Below are 19,431 nucleotides of genomic sequence, written 5' to 3'. Positions count from 1 at the left end.
GCTGTATGGGGGGGATCAGGGAGGTTGGAGGCTAAGGGGGGATCCAACACTGCAGAATCAATCTAAAAAAAAAAAAAAATTATTTTAATACTGGCAGACTTTCTGCCAGTACTTAAGATGGCAAGGACAATTGTGGGGTTAGGTACAGAAGAGAGCTGTTTGGGAGGGATCAGGGGGTGGGATGCGTCAGGTGGGAGGTTGATCTCTACACTGAAGCTAAAATTAACCCTACAAGCAACCTAATTAACCCCTTCACTGGGCACAATACAAGTGTTGTGCGCAGCGGCATTTAGCGGCCTTCTAATTACCAAAAAGCAACGCCAAAGGCATATATGTCTGCTATTTCTGAGCAAAGGGGATCTGAGAGAAGTATTTACAACCATTTGTGCCATGATTGCACTAACTGTTTGTAAATAATTTCAGTGAGAAACCTAAAATTGTGAAAAAGTTAGCGATATTTTTTATTTGATCGCATTTAGCGGTGAAATGGTGGCATGAAATATACCAAAATTGGCCTAGATCAATACTTTGGGTTGTCTACTACACTAGACTAAAATTAACCCTACAAGCTCGCCTAATTAACCCCTTCACTGCTGGGCATAATACACCTGTGGTGCTCAGCGGCATTTAGCAACCTTCTAATTACCAAAAAGCAATGCCATAGCCATACAAGTCTGCTATGTCTGAACAAAGGGGATCACAGAAAAGCATTTACAACCATTTGTGCCATAATTGCACAAGCTGTTTGTAAATAATTTCAGTGAGAAACCTAAAGTTTGTGAAAACGTTTGTGAAAAAATGAAAAAAAAAAAATTATTTGATCGCATTTGGCAGTGAAATGGTGGCATGAAATATACCAAAATGGGCCTAGATCAATACTTTGGGTTGTCTACTAAAAATATATATATATACATGTCAAGGGATATTCAGGGATTCCTGACAGATATCAGTGTTACAACGTAACTATCGCTAATTTTGAAAAAAAAAAAAAAAATAGTTTGGAAATAGCAAAGTGCTACTTGTATTTATTGCCCTATAACTTGCAAAAAAACAAAGAACATGTAAACACAAAATTTAGAAACTATTTAGCATGGTTGTTTTTTGGTGGTTGTAGATGTGTAACAGATTTTGGGGGTCTAAATTAGAAAAAGTGTTGTTTTTTTCAATTTTTTTTCATCAAATTTTATTAAAAAAAATGTATAGTAAATTATAAGATATAAATATAATGGTATCTTTAGAACGTCCATTTAATGGCGAGAAGAACAGTATATAATGTGTGGATATAGTAAATGAGTAAGAGGAAAGTTACAGCTAAACACAAACACCGCAGAAATGTAAAAATAGCCCTGGTCCTAAATGGTCAGAAAATGAAAAAGTGGTCTGGTCACTAAGGGGTTAATAAAACATGAAGGTGTTCAAGCTTAAACCTAAAGCTTACTTCTTTCACCTCGGACAAAAGATTAACACTGTCAGAATCAGAAATTTCACCCTCAGAAGGAACTGAGGTAACATCCTCCGTAGAATTATGAGGAGGATCAACCTGTATAGAAGCTGCTAAAACAGATGCTTAGTTTTCCTCTTGCGTTTTCCTAAAACAGGAAAGGCAGATAAAGCTGCAGATACCGCAGAAGATATATGTGCAGCAAAATCTGCAGGCAAATATACCCCACCAGGAGAATGAGAGGAACCGCAGGGCACTGCATGTGACGCCATAGAGGCTTGGGACGTTTGAGGAGAAGGCTGCGGCACTGCCTGAACAGCATCATCCTGAGAGACATTAGGCTCATAAGGCAAACATTCTTTACATTGTAGCGTTCTAGCAAAACAAGTAGTACAAAATTGCAAAGGAGAATTTGCGCCTCTAAACATAATAAACATTTATTAAAAACAATATTATCATTATCCATGTCCATAGCTAAGAAAAATCAGTCCCAGAAAATAAATTTGAATAAAGGACAACTGTCACTTTAAGAAAATCTAAAAAAGCAAAAAACATTATATAAAAAAAAACTAAGTTTGACAACCTCTACACCTCAGCAGTACTGAGGTGCCAACCGCAATTCCAGGAGACTTGAAGAGGACACAGAGACTCACACGCAACTGTATATACACTGAGTAAGACTGTAGCAACAACACAGACGCTGATCCGTTCCATATAACTGAAACACAAGGATCACATGACCAGCACATCCGGCAAAGCGCAGACAAGAAAAAAGGCGCGCAATTTGAAAAAAACATAAATTATGCTTACCAGATCATTTCCTTTCCATCTGTATGAGGAGAGTCCACAGCTTCATTCCTTAATTGTGGAAATACTAAACCTGGCCACCAGGAGGAGGCAAAGACACCCCAGCCAAAGGCTTAAATACCTCCCCCACTCATTCTGCCGAGGGAACAAGGAACAGTAGGAGAAATATCAGGGTATAAATGGTGCCAGAAGTACAAAAAAAATGTTGGTCCGCACAAAGGAGAAAACAGCCGGGGGCTGTGGACTCTCCTCATACAGATGAAAAGGAAATTATCTGGCAAGCATAATTTATGTTTTCCATCTTAATATGAGGAGAGTTCACGGCTTCATTCCTTACTTGTGGGAAACATATACCCAAGCTCTAGAGGACACTGAATGAAACGGGAGGGTAAAAAGAGAGGCGGACCCTATTCTGAGGGCACCATAGCCTGCAAAACCTTTCTCCCAAAAGATACTTCAGCTGAAGCAAAAACATCAAACTTGTAAAATGTTGAAAAGGTATGTAAGGAGGACCAGGTAACCAGATGCCTCATTCTTGAAGGCCCAAGAGGAAGCCACTGCTCAAGTAGAATGAGCCTTAATCCTCTGAGGAGGCTTATGTCCCGCTGTTTCATAAGCTAAGCAAATAATGCTCCTCAACCAAAAAAAGACAAGGAAGTGGACGAGGCTTTCTGCCCCTAAAACTTCCCAGAATAGACAACAAACAAAGAATAAGTCTGTCTAAACTCCTTAGTGTCTTGAAGATAGAACTTCAAGGCCCAAACCACATCCAAATTATGAAGTAACCGCTCCTTCGAAAAAGGGCTAGGACACAAGGAAGGAACAACAATCTCCTGATTGATATTGCAATCAGAAACAACCTTAGGAAGAAAGCCTAACCCAGTATGAAGAACAGCCTTATCAGCATGGAATACTAGGTAAGGGGGCTCACATTGCAAGGCAGCCATCTCAGATACTCTGCGTGCAGAGGCATTAGCAAGTAAAAAGAGAACCTTGAAAGATAATTTAAATGTCAAGGCCGTGCATAGGCTCAAACGAAGGCCTCTGCAAAACCTTAAGAACAAGATTTAAACTCCAAGGAGGAGCGGTAGGTCGAAACACAGGTCTGATTCTAGACAGAGCCTGAACAAATGACTGGACGTCTGGAAGCTCAGCGAGCCTCTTGTGCAGTAAACAGATAGGGCCGAAATCTGTCCCTTAAGAGAGCTAGCCGAAAGGCCCATCTCCAGACCATCCTGGAGAAAGGAAAGAATCCTTGAAACCCTGACCTTATGCCAGGGAAATCCACGCTCAAGAAGGGCGTCCTTTGGGACAGGTAATCTGGACAAAGCCACCAGGAGAGCGATTCTCTGGACCGGCTGTCCAGAGTAATCTGTTGAAACAGATCTAAATGATTGCCATTCCACTGTCTAAGCATGCACAGCTGAAGAGGTCTGAGATGGAATCTGGCAAAGGGAATGATGTACATGCAGGACACCATGAGTCCAATTACCTCCATACACTGAGCCACAGATGGTCTGAAGGAGGTCTGAAGGGCAAGACAATTGGAAGTTAGCTTGTAAGGTCTCTGGTCTGTAAGAAATATCTTCATAGATATGGAATCTGTTATCGTACCCAGGAACTCCACCCTGGTACTGGGAATAAGAGAACTCTTCTAAGTTTATCTTCCATCCATGAGATCGAAGAAGAGAAAGAAGAGCTTTCGAATGGTCCTCTGTCAGACGACAGGACGGTGCTTGAACCAAAATATTGTCTAAGTACAGCGCCACTGCAATCCCTCTGGTTCTGGCCACTGTGAGCAGAGCCCCTAGAACCTTTGTAAAAACTCTTTAAGCAGTAGCTAGACCAAACAGAAGTGTAATGAACTGGAAGTGCTGGTTCAGGAACGCAAATCTTAGGAACTTGAAGTGTTCCTTGTGTATAGGGACGTGAAGGTAGGCATCCTTCAGGTCTATCGTGGTCATAAATTGTCCTTCCTGGACTAAAGGAAAAATGGACCTTATTGTCTCCATCTTGAACGAGGGGACAGACAGGAATTTGATTAAACACTTTAGGTCCAGAATTGGACAAAAAAGTACCCTCCTTCTTTGGGACCACAAACAGGTTTGAGTAGTATCCCAGACCTTTCTCTCTGCTGGAGGTACCGGTACAATGACCTCCAGGGTGGAGAGGTCCCACACACACCCTAGAAAAGCCTCTCTCTTTTCTGGCCTTGAAGACCGGTTTGATGAGAGGAATCTGCCCCTGGGATGATGATACTTGAAACCTATCCTGTATCCCTGAGTGATGACCTCCAGTACCCACGGGTCTTGCACGTCCCCAAACCAACCTTCTGAAAAGAGTGACAGTCTGCCCCCTACCAGATTCAAAGCCGGATCGGGGACCGCCCATTCATGCCGACTGACTCGGCAGGCTTCTTATTCTGCTTGGATTTATTCCAGGATGGAGGAGGTTTCCAAGTTCCCTTGGACTGCTCCGGCTTTGTAGAGGGCTGCTGATGTTGGGATTTGTCCGAACGAAAATTAGGACCTTGTCTTAAAAGGCTTGTTCTTCTTATCCTGTCGTAAAAAGGCACCTTTGCCTCCAGTAACCGTGGACCAAAAAGAATCTTTCCCTTGAATGGGACAAAAAGAAGTCTAGACTTCGAAGTCATGTCCGCAGACCAAGATTTCAGCCCGAGTGCCCTATGGGCTAGCGCGTTCAGGCGAATAATCTGCATATTTGCATCACAAATAAAAGAATTAGCTACTCTTAAGGCCCTAATTATTTCCATGATCGTGTTGCGGGGAACCTCCACCTCAATCAACTCAGATAAGGAGTCGCACCAGTAGGTATCCGCTCCCGCAACAACAGCCGCTGCTGGTTGGAACAAATATCCTGTATGCGGAAACATTTTTCTTAATAGAGTTTCCAGTTTCTTATCCATGGGCTCTTTAAACGACGAACTATCATCAAGTGGGAAAGTAGTGCATTTAGCAAGCGTGGAGATAGCCCCGTCTACCTTAGGGACGGAACCCCACAACTCCAACTGAGAGTCCGGAACCGGGAACAATTTCTTATAGTAAGAAGAAGGGGAAAAAGAAGAACTGAGTCTTTCCCATTCATTCTTAATAATGTTCGCCATCTTTACGGGAACCGGGAAAGTCTGTGGTACAACCCTGTCCTTGTAGACCTTATCTAATTTAGGAATGCAAGGTTCCTCAGGTAATTTAGGTTCTGGAACCTCTAAAGTAGCCAACACCTCCTTTAGCAGAAAGCGTAAGTGTTCAATCCTAAATCTAAAGTCTGGTTCCTCCGCAGCTGGAGGCTTACAGGCAGCAGATTCCGACCCAGAAAGAGCATCCTCTGAAGTCTCAGAGGTGTCTTCATCATCGGATAATCTTGTATCAGATAAATCCAAAAAGCTAGTAGATGACCCCTGGGAATGATAGCAATATTTAACCTTTCGCTTGCGCTTAGCAGTGCGAGGTAAAGCACTAAAGGCTGCAGACACTGCCATCTGTAACTGTTCAGTAAAGTCTGATAGTAAAAGGGCTTTTCCAGATGGAGGTATAGGAGTGCTACGGTAAGCTGCATGTGTATTATGAAATTAATGTTGGGTGCGCACGTCACGGGACGGAGACTGCTCAGAGGTAGAAGGCTCAGTAGTACTAAACATATTAGCTTTCTTTGATAAGATTACTTTATCAAGGCATGTGGAACATAATTGAGCAGACGGGTATACCGTGGCCTTCTCACAATATAGACAGGCATTAGCTTTAGGTAAAGAGGGAGTACCCTCTGCCGTATCAGAGTCCTCCATAGCTTGCGCTTATAAAAAGGACTAAAGACAAAGATAAATGTCCCCTTTATACCCCAAATGGCTGGGGCACTCACCACCTCCTATGACCCAGGCCCAAGAGAGAAACCGCTTCGATTCCAGACACTGCACGGTCAGGAAGAAGAGAATCACTGTGACCACACCCGGTCACATTGTGCGCCATGCAGGACTGTCCCTGCACCACTAAAAGCGCGCCAAGCCTAACTGGCTGTGCAGTGCTCAAAAGTGAAAGTAAAACCTGTACATTCCAACATCTGCCTGAGCCACATCTCACACGTCACAGCATAAACACAATATTAAAAATATGTGATAAATCCCTCTTGTTCAACAATCCCCTTCCTGAGACATTAACCCTAGATTCCATTTAGATAAAAGGAGTCACACTGTGACCCTGTCTTCTTGCGTTATCAAATGTCAATAAAAAATGAAACGATCTTACCGGAATCTATGCCATGGAACAGAAACACAGCCTCTAAAGTTTGACAGTCTTGTAGCATCGCTCCTGACATGGAATTAAGTGATAGAAGCAGGCAGTGAAACTCGTCAACACTGATTGCTTAGGAGCTGTTAGTACGAATCTGGATGGGTTTGCAGAAAGACTCTCCCTGCATCTCCAGACTCTGACATTCGCCAATGCTCTCACTGAGAGGCTGACAAGACTACTTAAAACTCCCGTCCCATTTCGAAGAGTACTACCCTCCATAAGGAAATACTCCATATCTTCTGACACTTCTCTGCCAACCTCCTGTGACGAAAGGTAAAGAATGACTGGAGGATGAGGGGAGTGGGGGAGGTATTTAAGCCTTTGGCTGGGGTGTCTTTGCCTCCTCCTGGTGGCCAGGTTCAGTATTCCCACAAGTAAGGAATGAAGCCGTGAACTCTCCTCATATTAAGATGGAAACCATAGCAACAACCGTTACCACATAAACAAACATTTGCCATAAATTTAAAATTTAGCAGCACCCGGTCCTAACGTACAAATCCCAAATCACATAGTGCCTGCATACTGCCTATCGAATCCTATTCAAAGGATTACTGAATCACATAAATAAAAAACTGCAGAAAATAAAAAATGAACCTTTAAAAGTGCAAAGTCTCCTATGCCTAGAAGACAAAAAAGCACTTACCTGCAGTCTAGCTGTCCAGCAGGAAGACAGCTCACAAGGCGTGAAAGGACACAAACTCCTAACAGAGACCTGCGGAAAAAAGAAGGAACAGAGTAACCAACTCTGTTTTTCTACACTTAGGGCAGCAATATGTTAGGAAACAAAGTAAGCACCAACTTACAACTTCCTAACTGCTTAAAAGCCACCACTATGACATGGACTATGACATTGACATGGACTACAGCTATACCCAAATCCTTGCTCTCAGGGAAAACTATCCCCATAAAGGATTTAATTTCTTCAGACACCAAACTTCAGCTCCTCCATTGACAGAGGCACAGAGAATGACTGGGAATTATGGGAAGGGGTATTTAACAGCTTAGCTGTGGTGCTCTTTGCCGCCTCCTGCTGGACAGGAGAGATATTGCCACTAGTAATTGATGATGGCATGGACTCAATATAACTTAGGAAATAAACTAAAAAATTTTAAGAGAAACCCCTTGTCTAGAACATTATGTTCCAGAACCTCTTCTTTCAGTTTCAGAATGTGTTTTTTTAAAGAACATTCACCCAATCTCATATTGGTATATCAATGGGTCTTTGTGAGACAAATAGTGGAGTTACTTTGATTAATTCAGATACTAATTCTATTCTACTTAAAAGGACATTAAACCCAAATGTTTTCTTTTATGGTTTAGATAGAGCATGCAACTTTTAAAAACTTTCCAATTTACTTCTATTATCTAATTTGCTTCATTCTCTTGATATCCTTTGTTTTAAAGCATATCTAGATAGGCTCAGTAGCTGCTGATTGGTGGATGCATATAGATTCCTTGTGTGATTGGTTCACCCATGATCATTGCTATTTCTTCAACAAAGGATATCTGAAGAATGAAGCAAATTAAATAATAGAAGTAAATTGGAATGTTGTTTAAAAACAGAATTTATGCTTACCTGATAAATTACTTTCTCCAACGGTGTGTCCGGTCCACGGCGTCATCCATAACTTGTGGGAATATTCTCTTCCCCAACAGGAAATGGCAAAGAGCACAGCAAAAGCTGTCCATATAGTCCCTCCTAGGCTCCGCCCACCCCAGTCATTCGACCGACGGACAGGAGAAAAAAAACAGAATTTATGTTTACCTGATAAATTACTTTCTCCAACGGTGTGTCCGGTCCACGGCGTCATCCTTACTTGTGGGATATTCTCTTCCCCAACAGGAAATGGCAAAGAGCCCAGCAAAGCTGGTCACATGATCCCTCCTAGGCTCCGCCTACCCCAGTCATTCGACCGACGTTAAGGAGGAATATTTGCATAGGAGAAACCATATGATACCGTGGTGACTGTAGTTAAAGAAAATAAATTATCAGACCTGATTAAAAAACCAGGGCGGGCCGTGGACCGGACACACCGTTGGAGAAAGTAATTTATCAGGTAAACATAAATTCTGTTTTCTCCAACATAGGTGTGTCCGGTCCACGGCGTCATCCTTACTTGTGGGAACCAATACCAAAGCTTTAGGACACGGATGAAGGGAGGGAGCAAATCAGGTCACCTAAATGGAAGGCACCACGGCTTGCAAAACCTTTCTCCCAAAAATAGCCTCAGAAGAAGCAAAAGTATCAAACTTGTAAAATTTGGTAAAAGTGTGCAGTGAAGACCAAGTCGCTGCCCTACATATCTGATCAACAGAAGCCTCGTTCTTGAAGGCCCATGTGGAAGCCACAGCCCTAGTGGAAAGAGCTGTGATCTTTTCAGGAGGCTGCCGTCCGGCAGTCTCGTAAGCCAATCTGATGATGCTTTTAAACCAAAAGGAGAGAGAGGTAGAAGTTGCTTTTTGACCTCTCCTTTTACCAGAATAAACAACAAACAAGGAAGATGTTTGTCTAAAATCCTTTGTAGCATCTAAATAGATTTTTAGAGCGCGAACAACATCCAAATTGTGCAACAAACGTTCCTTCTTCGAAACTGGTTTCGGACACAGAGAAGGCACGACTATCTCCTGGTTAATGTTTTTGTTAGAAACAACTTTTGGTACGTAAAACCACCTTATCTGCATGGAACACCAGATAAGGAGGAGAACACTGCAGAGCAGATAATTCTGAAACTCTTCTAGCAGAAGAAATTGCAACCAAAAACAAAACTTTCCAAGATAATAACTTAATATCAACGGAATGTAAGGGTTCAAACGGAACCCCCTGAAGAACTGAAAGAACTAAGTTGAGACTCCAAGGAGGAGTCAAAGGTTTGTAAACAGGCTTGATTCTAACCAGAGCCTGAACAAAGGCATAAACATCTGGCACAGCTGCCAGCTTTTTGTGAAGTAACACAGACAAGGCAGAAATCCGTCCCATCAAGGAACTAGCAGATAATCCTTTTTCCAATCCTTCTCGAAGGAAGGATAGAATCTTAGGAATCTTAACCTTGTCCCAAGGGAATCCTTTAGATTCACACCAACAGATATATGTCTTCCAAATTTTGTGGTAAATTTTTCTAGTTACAGGCTTTCTGGCCTGAACAAGAGTATCAATAACAGAATCTGAGAACCCTCGCTTTGATAAGATCAAGCGTTCAATCTCCAAGCAGTCAGCTGGAGTGGGACCAGATTCGGATGTTCGAACGGACCTTGAACAAGAAGGTCTCGTCTCAAAGGTAGCCTCCATGGTGGAGCCGATGACATATTCACCAGATCCGCATACCAAGTCCTGCGTGGCCACGCAGGAGCTATCAAGATCACCGACGCCCTCTCCTGAATGATCCTGGCTACCAGCCTGGGGATGAGAGGAAACGGCGGGAATACATAAGCTAGTTTGAAGGTCCAAGGTGCTACTAGTGCATCTACTAGAGTCGCCTTGGGATCCCTGGATCTGGACCCGTAGCAAGGAACCTTGAAGTTCTGACGAGAGGCCATCAGATCCATGTCTGGAATGCCCCACAGTTGAGTGATTTGGGCAAAGAGTTCCGGATGGAGTTCCCACTCCCCCGGATGCAATGTCTGACGACTCAGAAAATCCGCTTCCCAATTTTCCACTCCTGGGATGTGGATTGCAGACAGGTGGCAGGAGCGAGTCTCCGCCCATAGAATGATTTTGGTCACTTCTTCCATCGCCAGGGAACTCCTTGTTCCCCCCTGATGGTTGATGTACGCAACAGTCGTCATGTTGTCTGATTGAAACCGTATGAACTTGGCCCTCGCTAGCTGAGGCCAAGCCTTGAGAGCATTGAATATCGCTCTCAGTTCCAGAATATTTATCGGTAGAAGAGATTCTTCCCGAGATTAAAGACCCTGAGCTTTCAGGGATCCCCAGACCGCGCCCCAGCCCATTAGACTGGCGTCGGTCGTGACAATGACCACTCTGGTCTGCGGGAGGTCACCCCTTGTGACAGGTTGTCCAGGGACAGCCACCAACGGAGTGAGTCTCTGGTCCTCTGATTTACTTGTATCTTCGGAGACAAGACTGTATAGTCCCCATTCCACTGACTGAGCATACACAGTTGTAATGGTCTTAGATGAATGCGCGCAAAAGGAACTATGTCCATTGCCGCTACCATCAAACCTATCACTTCCATGCACTGCGCTATGGAAGGAAGAGGAACGGAATGAAGTATCCGACAAGAGTTAGAAGTTTTGTTTTTCTGGTCTCTGTCAGAAAAATCCTCATTTCTAAGGAGTCTATTATTGTTCCCAAGAAGGGAACTCTTGTCGACGGAGATAGAGAACTCTTTTCCACGTTCACTTTCCATCCGTGAGATCTGAGAAAGGCCAGGACTATGTCCGTGTGAGCCTTTGCTTGAGGAAGGGACGACGCTTGAATCAGAATGTCGTCCAAGTAAGGTACTACAGCAATGCCCCTTGGTCTTAGCACCGCCAGAAGGGACCCTAGTACCTTTGTGAAAATCCTTGGAGCAGTGGCTAATCCGAAAGGAAGCGCCACGAACTGGTAATGCTTGTCCAGGAATGCGAACCTTAGGAACCGATGATGTTCCTTGTGGACAGGAATATGTAAATACGCATCCTTAAAATCCACCGTGGTCAAGAATTGACCTTCCTGGATGGAAGGATTGTTCGAATGGTTTCCATTTTGGACGATGGAACCTTGAGAAACTTGTTTAGGATCTTGAGATTTAAGATTGGTCTGAACGTTCCCTCTTTTTTTGGGAACTACGAACAGATTGGAGTAGAACCCCATCCCTCGTTCTTTTAATGGAACAGGATGAATCACTTCCAGAAGATAACCTTGGGAGACTATTTCTAGCGCCCAAGGATCCAGAACATCTCTTGCCCAAGCCTGAGTGAAGAGAGAGAGTCTGCCCCCCACCAAATCCGGTCCCGGATCGGGGGCCCGCATCTCATGCTGTCTTGGGAGCAGTGGCAGCTTTCTTGGCCTGCTTTCCTTTGTTCCAGCCTTGCATTGGTCTCCAGGCTGGAGTGGCTTGAGAAGTATTACCCTCCTGCTTAGAGGACGTAGCACTTGGGGCTGGTCCGTTTCTGCGAAAGGGACGAAAATTAGGTTTATTTTTGGCCTTGAAAGACCTATCCTGAGGAAGGGCGTGGCCCTTGCCCCCAGTGATATCAGAGATAATCTCTTTCAAGTCAGGGCCAAACAGTGTTTTCCCCTTGAAAGGAATGTCAAGCAATTTGTTCTTGGAAGACGCATCCGCTGACCAAGATTTTAACCAAAGCGCTCTGCGCGCCACAATAGCAAACCCAGAATTTTTCGCCGCTAACCTAGCCAATTGCAAGGTGGCGTCTAGGGTGAAAGAATTAGCCAATTTAAGAGCACGAATTCTGTCCATAATCTCCTCATAAGAAGAAGAATTACTAATAATCGCCTTTTCTAGCTCATCGAACCAGAAACACGCGGCTGTAGTGACAGGGACAATGCATGCAATTGGTTGTAGAAGGTAACCTTGCTGAACAAACATCTTTTTTAGCAAACCTTCTAATTTTTTATCCATAGGATCTTGGAAAGCACAACTATCTTCTATGGGTATAGTGGTGCGCTTGTTTAGAGTAGAAACCGCCCCCTCGACCTTGGGGACTGTCTGCCATAAGTCCTTTCTGGGGTCGACTATAGGAAACAATTTTTTAAATATGGGGGGAGGTACGAAAGGTATACCGGGCCTGTCCCATTCTTTATTAACAATGTACGCCACCCGCTTGGGTATAGGAAAAGCTTCGGGGGGCCCCGGGGCCTCTAGGAACTTGTCCATTTTACATAGTGTTTCTGGAATGACCAGATAATCACAATCATCCAAATTGGATAACACCTCCTTAAGCAGAGCGCGGAGATGTTCCAACTTAAATTTAAAAGTAATCACATCAGGTTCAGCTTGTTGAGAAATTTTTCCTGAATCTGAAATTTCTCCCTCAGACAAAACCACCCTGGCCCCCTCAGACTGGTGTAGGGGCCCTTCAGAAACAATATCATCAGCGTCCTCATGCTCTTCAGTATTTTCTAAAACAGAGCAGTCGCGCTTTCGCTGATAAGTGGGCATATTGGCTAAAATGTTTTTGATAGAATTATCCATTACAGCCGTTAATTGTTGCATAGTAAGGAGTATTGGCGCGCTAGATGTACTAGGGGCCTCCTGTATGGGCAAGACTGGTGTAGACGAAGGAGGGGATGATGCAGTACCATGCTTACTCCCCTCACTTGAGGAATCATCTTGGGCATCATTTTTACTAGATTTTTTATGACATAAATCACATCTATTTAAATGAGAAGGAACCTTGGCTTCCCCACAGTCAGAACACAATCTATCTGGTAGTTCAGACATGTTAAACAGGCATAAACTTGATAACAAAGCACAAAAAACATTTTAAAATAAAATCGTTACTGTCACTTTAAATTTTAAACTGAACACACTTTATTACTGCAATTGCGAAAAAGTATGAAGGAATTGTTCAAAATTCACCAAAATTTCACCACAGTGTCTTAAAGCCTTAAAAGTATTGCACACCAAATTTGGAAGCTTTAACCCTTAAAATAACGGAACCGGAGCCGTTTTTATATTTAACCCCTTTACAGTCCCTGGAATCTGCTTTGCTGAGACCCAACCAAGCCCAAAGGGGAATACGATACCAAATGATGCCTTCAGAAAGACTTTTCTATGTATCAGAGCTCCACACACATGCAGCTGCATGTCATGCTTTTCTCAAAAACAAGTGCGCCATACCGGCGCGAAAATGAGGCTCTGACTAAGATTAGGGAAAGCCCCTATAGAATAAGGTGTCAAAAACAGTGCCTGCCGATATTATTTTACAAAAAATACCCAGATTAAATGATTCCTCAAGGCTAAATATGTGTAAATATGATCGATTTAGCCCAGAAAATGTCTACAGTCTTAATAATCCCTTGTGAAGCCCTTATTTACTGTCTGAATAAAAATGGCTTACCGGATCCCATAGGGAAAATGACAGCTTCCAGCATTACATCGTCTTGTTAGAATGTGTCATACCTCAAGCAGCAAAAGACTGCTCAGTGTTCCCCCAACTGAAGTTAATTCCTCTCAACAGTCCTGTGTGGAACAGCCATGGATTTTAGTAACGGTTGCTAAAATCATTTTCCTCATACAAACAGAAATCTTCATCTCTTTTCTGTTTCAGAGTAAATAGTACATACCAGCACTATTTTAAAATAACAAACTCTTGATTGAATAATAAAAACTACAGTTAAACACTAAAAAACTCTAAGCCATCTCCGTGGAGATGTTGCCTGTACAACGGCAAAGAGAATGACTGGGGTAGGCGGAGCCTAGGAGGGATCATGTGACCAGCTTTGCTGGGCTCTTTGCCATTTCCTGTTGGGGAAGAGAATATCCCACAAGTAAGGATGACGCCGTGGACCGGACACACCTATGTTGGAGAAACAGGAGAAACTATAGGGTACCGTGGTGACTGTAGTTAGAGAAATTCATCAAACCTGATTAAAAAACCAGGGCGGGCCGTGGACCGGACACACCGTTGGAGAAAGTAATTTATCAGGTAAGCATAAATTCTGTTTTCTCCAACATCGGTGTGTCCGGTCCACGGCGTCATCCATAACTTGTGGGAACCAATACCAAAGCTTTAGGACACGGATGAAGGGAGGGAGCCAATCAGGTTACCTAAACGGAAGGCACCACGGCTTGCAAAACCTTTCTCCCAAAAATAGCCTCCGAAGAAGCAGAAGTATCAAATTTGTAGAATTTGAAAAAAGTGTGCAGGGAAGACCAAGTCGCTGCCTTACATATCTGATCAACAGAAGCCTCGTTCTTGAAGGCCAATGTGGAAGCCACAGCCCTAGTAGAGTGAGCTGTGATTCGTTCGGGAGGCTGCCGCCCGGCAGTCTCGTAAGCCAATCGGATGATGCTTTTCAGCCAAAAGGAAAGAGAGGTAGCGGTAGCTTTTTGACCTCTCCTCTTGCCAGAATATACGACAAACATAGAAGACGTTTGTCTGAAAACCTTTGTTGCTTCTAAATAGAACTTTAAAACACGTACTACATCTAAATTATGTAACAAACGTTCCTTCTTTGAAACTGGATTCGGACACAAAGAAGGCACAACTATTTCCTGGTTAATATTTTTGTTGGAAACAACCTTTGGAAGGAAACCAGGTTTAGTACGTAAAACAACCTTATCTGAATGGAACACCAGATAGGGTGGATTACACTGCAGAGCAGATAACTCAGAAACTCTTCTAGCAGAAGAAATAGCAACCAAAAACAGAACTTTCCAAGATAACATCTTGATATCTATGGAATGCAGAGGTTCAAACGGAACCCCTTGAAGAACTGAAAGAACTAAATTCAGACTCCAGGGAGGAGTCAAAGGTCTGTAAACAGGCTTGATCCTGACCAAAGCCTGAACAAAAGCTTGAACATCTGGCACAGCTGCCAGTCATTTGTGTAACAAGACAGATAAAGCTGATAATCCCTTATCCAAACCTTCTTGGAGAAAGGAAAGGATCCTAGGAATTTTAATCTTACTTCATGAGAATCCCTTAGATTCACACCAACAGATATATTTTTTCCATATTTTATGGTAAATTTTTCTAGTTACAGATTTTCTGGCTTGAACCAGATTATCTATCACAGAATCCGAAAACCCACGCTTAGATAAAATCAAGCGTTCAATTTCCAAGCCGTCAGCTGGAGCGAAACTAGATTTGGATGTTCGAATGGACCTTGTACTAGAAGATCCTGTCTCAAAGGTAGCTTCCATGGTGGAGCCGATGACATATTCACCAGGTCTGCATACCAAGTCCTGCGTGGCCACGCAGGAGCTATCAAAATCACCGAGGCCCCCTCCTGTTTGATCCTGGCTACCAGCCTGGGAATGAGAGGAAACGGTGGAAACACATAAGCTAGGTTGAAGGTCCAAGGCGCTACTAATGCATCCACTAGAGTCGCCTTGGGATCCCTGGATCTGGACCCATAGCAAGGAACCTTGAAGTTCTGACGAGACGCCATTAGATCCATGTCTGGAATGCCCCATAATTGGGTCAACTGGGCAAATATCTCCGGGTGGAGTACCCACTCCCCCGGATGGAATGTCTGACGACTCAGATAATCCGCTTCCCAGTATTCCACTCCTGGGATGTGGATCGCAGATAGGTGGCAGGAGTGATCCTCCGCCCATTTTATGATTTTGGTCACTTCTCTCATCGCCAGGGAACTCCTTGTTCCCCCTTAATGGTTGATGTAAGCAACAGTCGTCATGTTGTCTGATTGGAATCTTATGAATCTGGCCTTTGCTAGTTGAGGCCAAGCCCCGAGAGTATTGAATATCGCTCTCAGTTCCAGAATGTTTATCAGGAGAAGAGACTCTTCCCGAGACCATAGACCCTGAGCTTTCATGGAGTCCCAGACCGCGCCCCAGCCCACTAGACTGGCGTCGGTCGTGACAATGACCCACTCTGGTCTGCGGATGCTCATTCCCTGGGACAGGTGATCCTGTGTTAGCCACCAATGGAGTGAATCTCTGGTCTTCTGATCTACTTGAATCACTGGAGACAAGTCTGTAAAGTCCCCAATTCCACTGTTTCAGCATGCACAGTTGTAATGGTCTTAGATGAATTCGCGCAAAAGGAACTATGTCCATTGCTGCAACCATCAACCCTACTACTTCCATGCACTGAGCTATGGAAGGACGTGGAACAGAGGGAAGAACTTGACAAGCGTTTAGAAGTTTTGACTTTCTGAAATCTGTCAGGAAAATCTTCATTTCTAAAGAATCTATTATTGTCCCCAAGAAAGGAACTCTTGTCGACGGAGACAGGGAACTTTTTTCTATGTTCACCTTCCACCCGTGAGATCTGAGAAAGGCCAGAACGATGTCTGTGTGAGCCTTTGCCTTTGACAGAGACGACGCTTGTATCAGAATGTCGTCCAAATAAGGTGCCACTGCAATGCCCCTTGGTCTTAGAATCGATAGAAGGGACCCGAGTACTTTGTTCAGAAAAGGCGAACCTTAGGAACTGATGATGAATCTTTGTGGATAGGAATATGTAGATACGCATCCTTTAGATCCACGGTAGTCATAAATTGACCCTCCTGGATTGTAGGTAAGATCGTTCAAATAGTTTCCATTTTGAACGATGGCACTCTTAGAAAATTTGTTTAGAATCTTTAAATCCAGAATTGGTCTGAAGGTTCCCTCTTTTTTTGGGAACTACAAACAGATTTGAGTAAAAACCCCAGTCCTTGTTCACAGTTGGAACTGGGTGTATCACTCCCATTTTTAACAGGTCTTCTACACAATGTAAGAATGCCTGTCTCTTTATTTGTTTTGAAGATAAGTGAGACATGTGGAACCTTCCCCTTGGGGGTAGTTCCTTGAATTCCAGAAGATAACCCTGAGAAACTATTTCTAGTGCCCAGGGATCCTGAACATCTCTTGCCCAAGTCTGAGCGAAGAGAGAGAGTCTGCCCTCTACTAGATCCGGTCCCGGATCGGGGGCTACTCCTTCATGCTGTTTTGGTAGCAGCAGCAGGCTTCTTGGCCTGCTTACCCTTGTTCCAGCCTTGCATCGGTTTCCAAGCTGGTTTGGTTTGTGAAGCATTACCCTCTTGTCTAGAGGCTGCAGAGTTGGAGGCCGGTCCGTTCCTGAAATTGCAAAAGGAACGAAAATTAGACTTATTCTTGGCCTTGAAAGGCCTATCTTGTGGGAGGGCATGGCCCTTACCCCCAGTGATGTCTGAGATAATCTCTTTCAATTCTGGCCCAAAAAGGGTTTTGCCCTTGAAAGGGATATTAAGCAATTTTGTCTTGGAAGATACATCCGCTGACCAAGACTTTAGCCAGAGCGCTCTGCGCGCCACAATTGCAAACCCTGAATTTTTCGCCGCTAATCTAGCTAACTGCAAAGCGGCATCTAAAATAAAGGAATTAGCTAACTTAAGTGCGTGAATTCTGTCCATAACCTCCTCATACGGAGTCTCTCTACTAAGCGACTTTTCTAGTTCCTCGAACCAGAACCACGCTGCTGTAGTGACAGGAATAATGCACGAAATAGGTTGCAGGAGGTAACCTTGCTGTACAAAAATCTTTTTAAGCAAACCCTCCAATTTTTTATCCATAGGATCTTTGAAAGCACAATTATCCTCGATAGGAATAGTAGTGCGCTTGGCTAGTGTAGAAACTGCCCCCTCGACCTTAGGGACTGTCTGCCATAAGTCCTTTCTGGGGTCGACCATAGGAAATAATTTCTTAAATATAGGAGGGGGGACAAAGGGTATACCGGGCTTTTCCCACTCCTTATTCACTATGTCCGCCACCCGCTTGGGTATAGGAAAAGCGCCGGGGTGCACCGGAACCTCTAGGAACTTGTCCATCTTGCACAATTTTTCTGGAATGACCAGGTTGTCACAATCATCCAGAGTAGATAGCACCTCCTTAAGCAGTGCGCGGAGATGCTCTAATTTAAATTTAAATGTAACAACATCAGGATCTGCCTGTTGAGAAATTCTACCTGAATCAGAAATTTCCCCATCTGACAAAACCTCCCTCATGGCCACTTCAGATTGGTGTGAGGGTATGACAGAGTAATTATCATCAGCGCCCTCCTGCTCTACAGTGTTTAAAACAGAGCAATCGCGCTTTCTCTGAAATGCAGGCATTTTGGATAAAATATTTGCTATGGAGTTATCCATTACTGCCGTCAATTGTTGCATAGTAACAAGCATTGGCGCGCTAGAAGGCCTAGGGGTCGCCTGCGCGGGCATAACTGGTATAGACACAGAAGGAGATGATGTAGAACTATGTCTACTCCCTTCATCTGATGAATCATCTTGGGCAACTTTACTATCTGTGGCAGTACTGTCCTTACTTTGTTTGGACGCTATGGCACAATTATCACACAATTTTGAAGGGGGAGACACATTGGCTTCCATACATACAGAACATAGTTTATCTGAAGGCACAAACATGTTAAACAGGCTTAAACTTGTCAATAAAGTACAAAAACCGTTTTAAAATAAAAAGGTTACTGTCTCTTTAAATTTTAAACAGGGCACACTTTTTTACTGAATATGTGAAAAACTATGAAGGAATTGTTCAATCTTAACCAAATTTTCACCACAGTGTCTTAAAGCACTCAAAGCATTGCACCCCAAATTTAACCCTTAAAATGACAAAACCGGAGCCGTTTATAGTTTTAACCCCTCTACAGTCCCAGCTACAGACTTTGCTGCGACTTTACCAAACCCAGGGGGGTATACGATACCAAATGAAGCCTTCTAGGGACTTTTTCAACTACTTCCAGACCCATACACATGCAGCTGCATGTCCTGCTCTCAAAAGTAACTGCGCAGTAATGGCGCGAAAATGAGGCTCTGTCTACTACAAAGAAGGCCCTTCCTGACTGGGAAGGTGTCTAAGCCAGGGCCTGCCGTGAAAATAACGTTCCCCAAAGTTATAAAGTGTGAATTTTAACCTCAAGCTATATAAAATGCCCAAATAAAGCAATCGATCTAGCCCATACAAGTGTCTACCAGTTTTATAGCCCATATTAAGCCCTTTATTCTGTTTGAGACTAAGAAAATGGCTTACCGGTCCCCATGAGGGGAAAAATGACAGCCTTCCAGCATTACACAGTCTTGTTAGAAATATGGCTAGTCATACCTTAAGCAGAGAAGTCTGCTAACTGTTTCCCCCAACTGAAGTTATCTCATCTCAACAGTCCTATGTGGAAACAGCAAACGATTTTAGTTACTGCTGCTAAAATCATATTCCTCTCACAAACCGAACTCTTCATCCTTTTCTGTTTCAG

At 43.6% G+C, this 19,431-nt stretch overlaps 1 protein-coding gene across 6 annotated transcripts in view; it reads right to left on the bottom strand.

Annotated features, from left to right (window-relative positions):
* Positions 1-19,431, bottom strand: part of THRA (thyroid hormone receptor alpha) — a 672,980-nt gene that overhangs the window by 419,434 nt on the left and 234,115 nt on the right. The gene's annotated exons all lie outside the window — the stretch shown is intronic.

Source organism: Bombina bombina, chromosome 1 (assembly GCF_027579735.1).
Source record: "Bombina bombina isolate aBomBom1 chromosome 1, aBomBom1.pri, whole genome shotgun sequence".
Classification (NCBI taxonomy): domain Eukaryota; kingdom Metazoa; phylum Chordata; class Amphibia; order Anura; family Bombinatoridae; genus Bombina; species Bombina bombina.
Note: the sequence above shows the minus strand (reverse complement) of the source record. Positions and strands in the feature narration are given on the sequence as shown.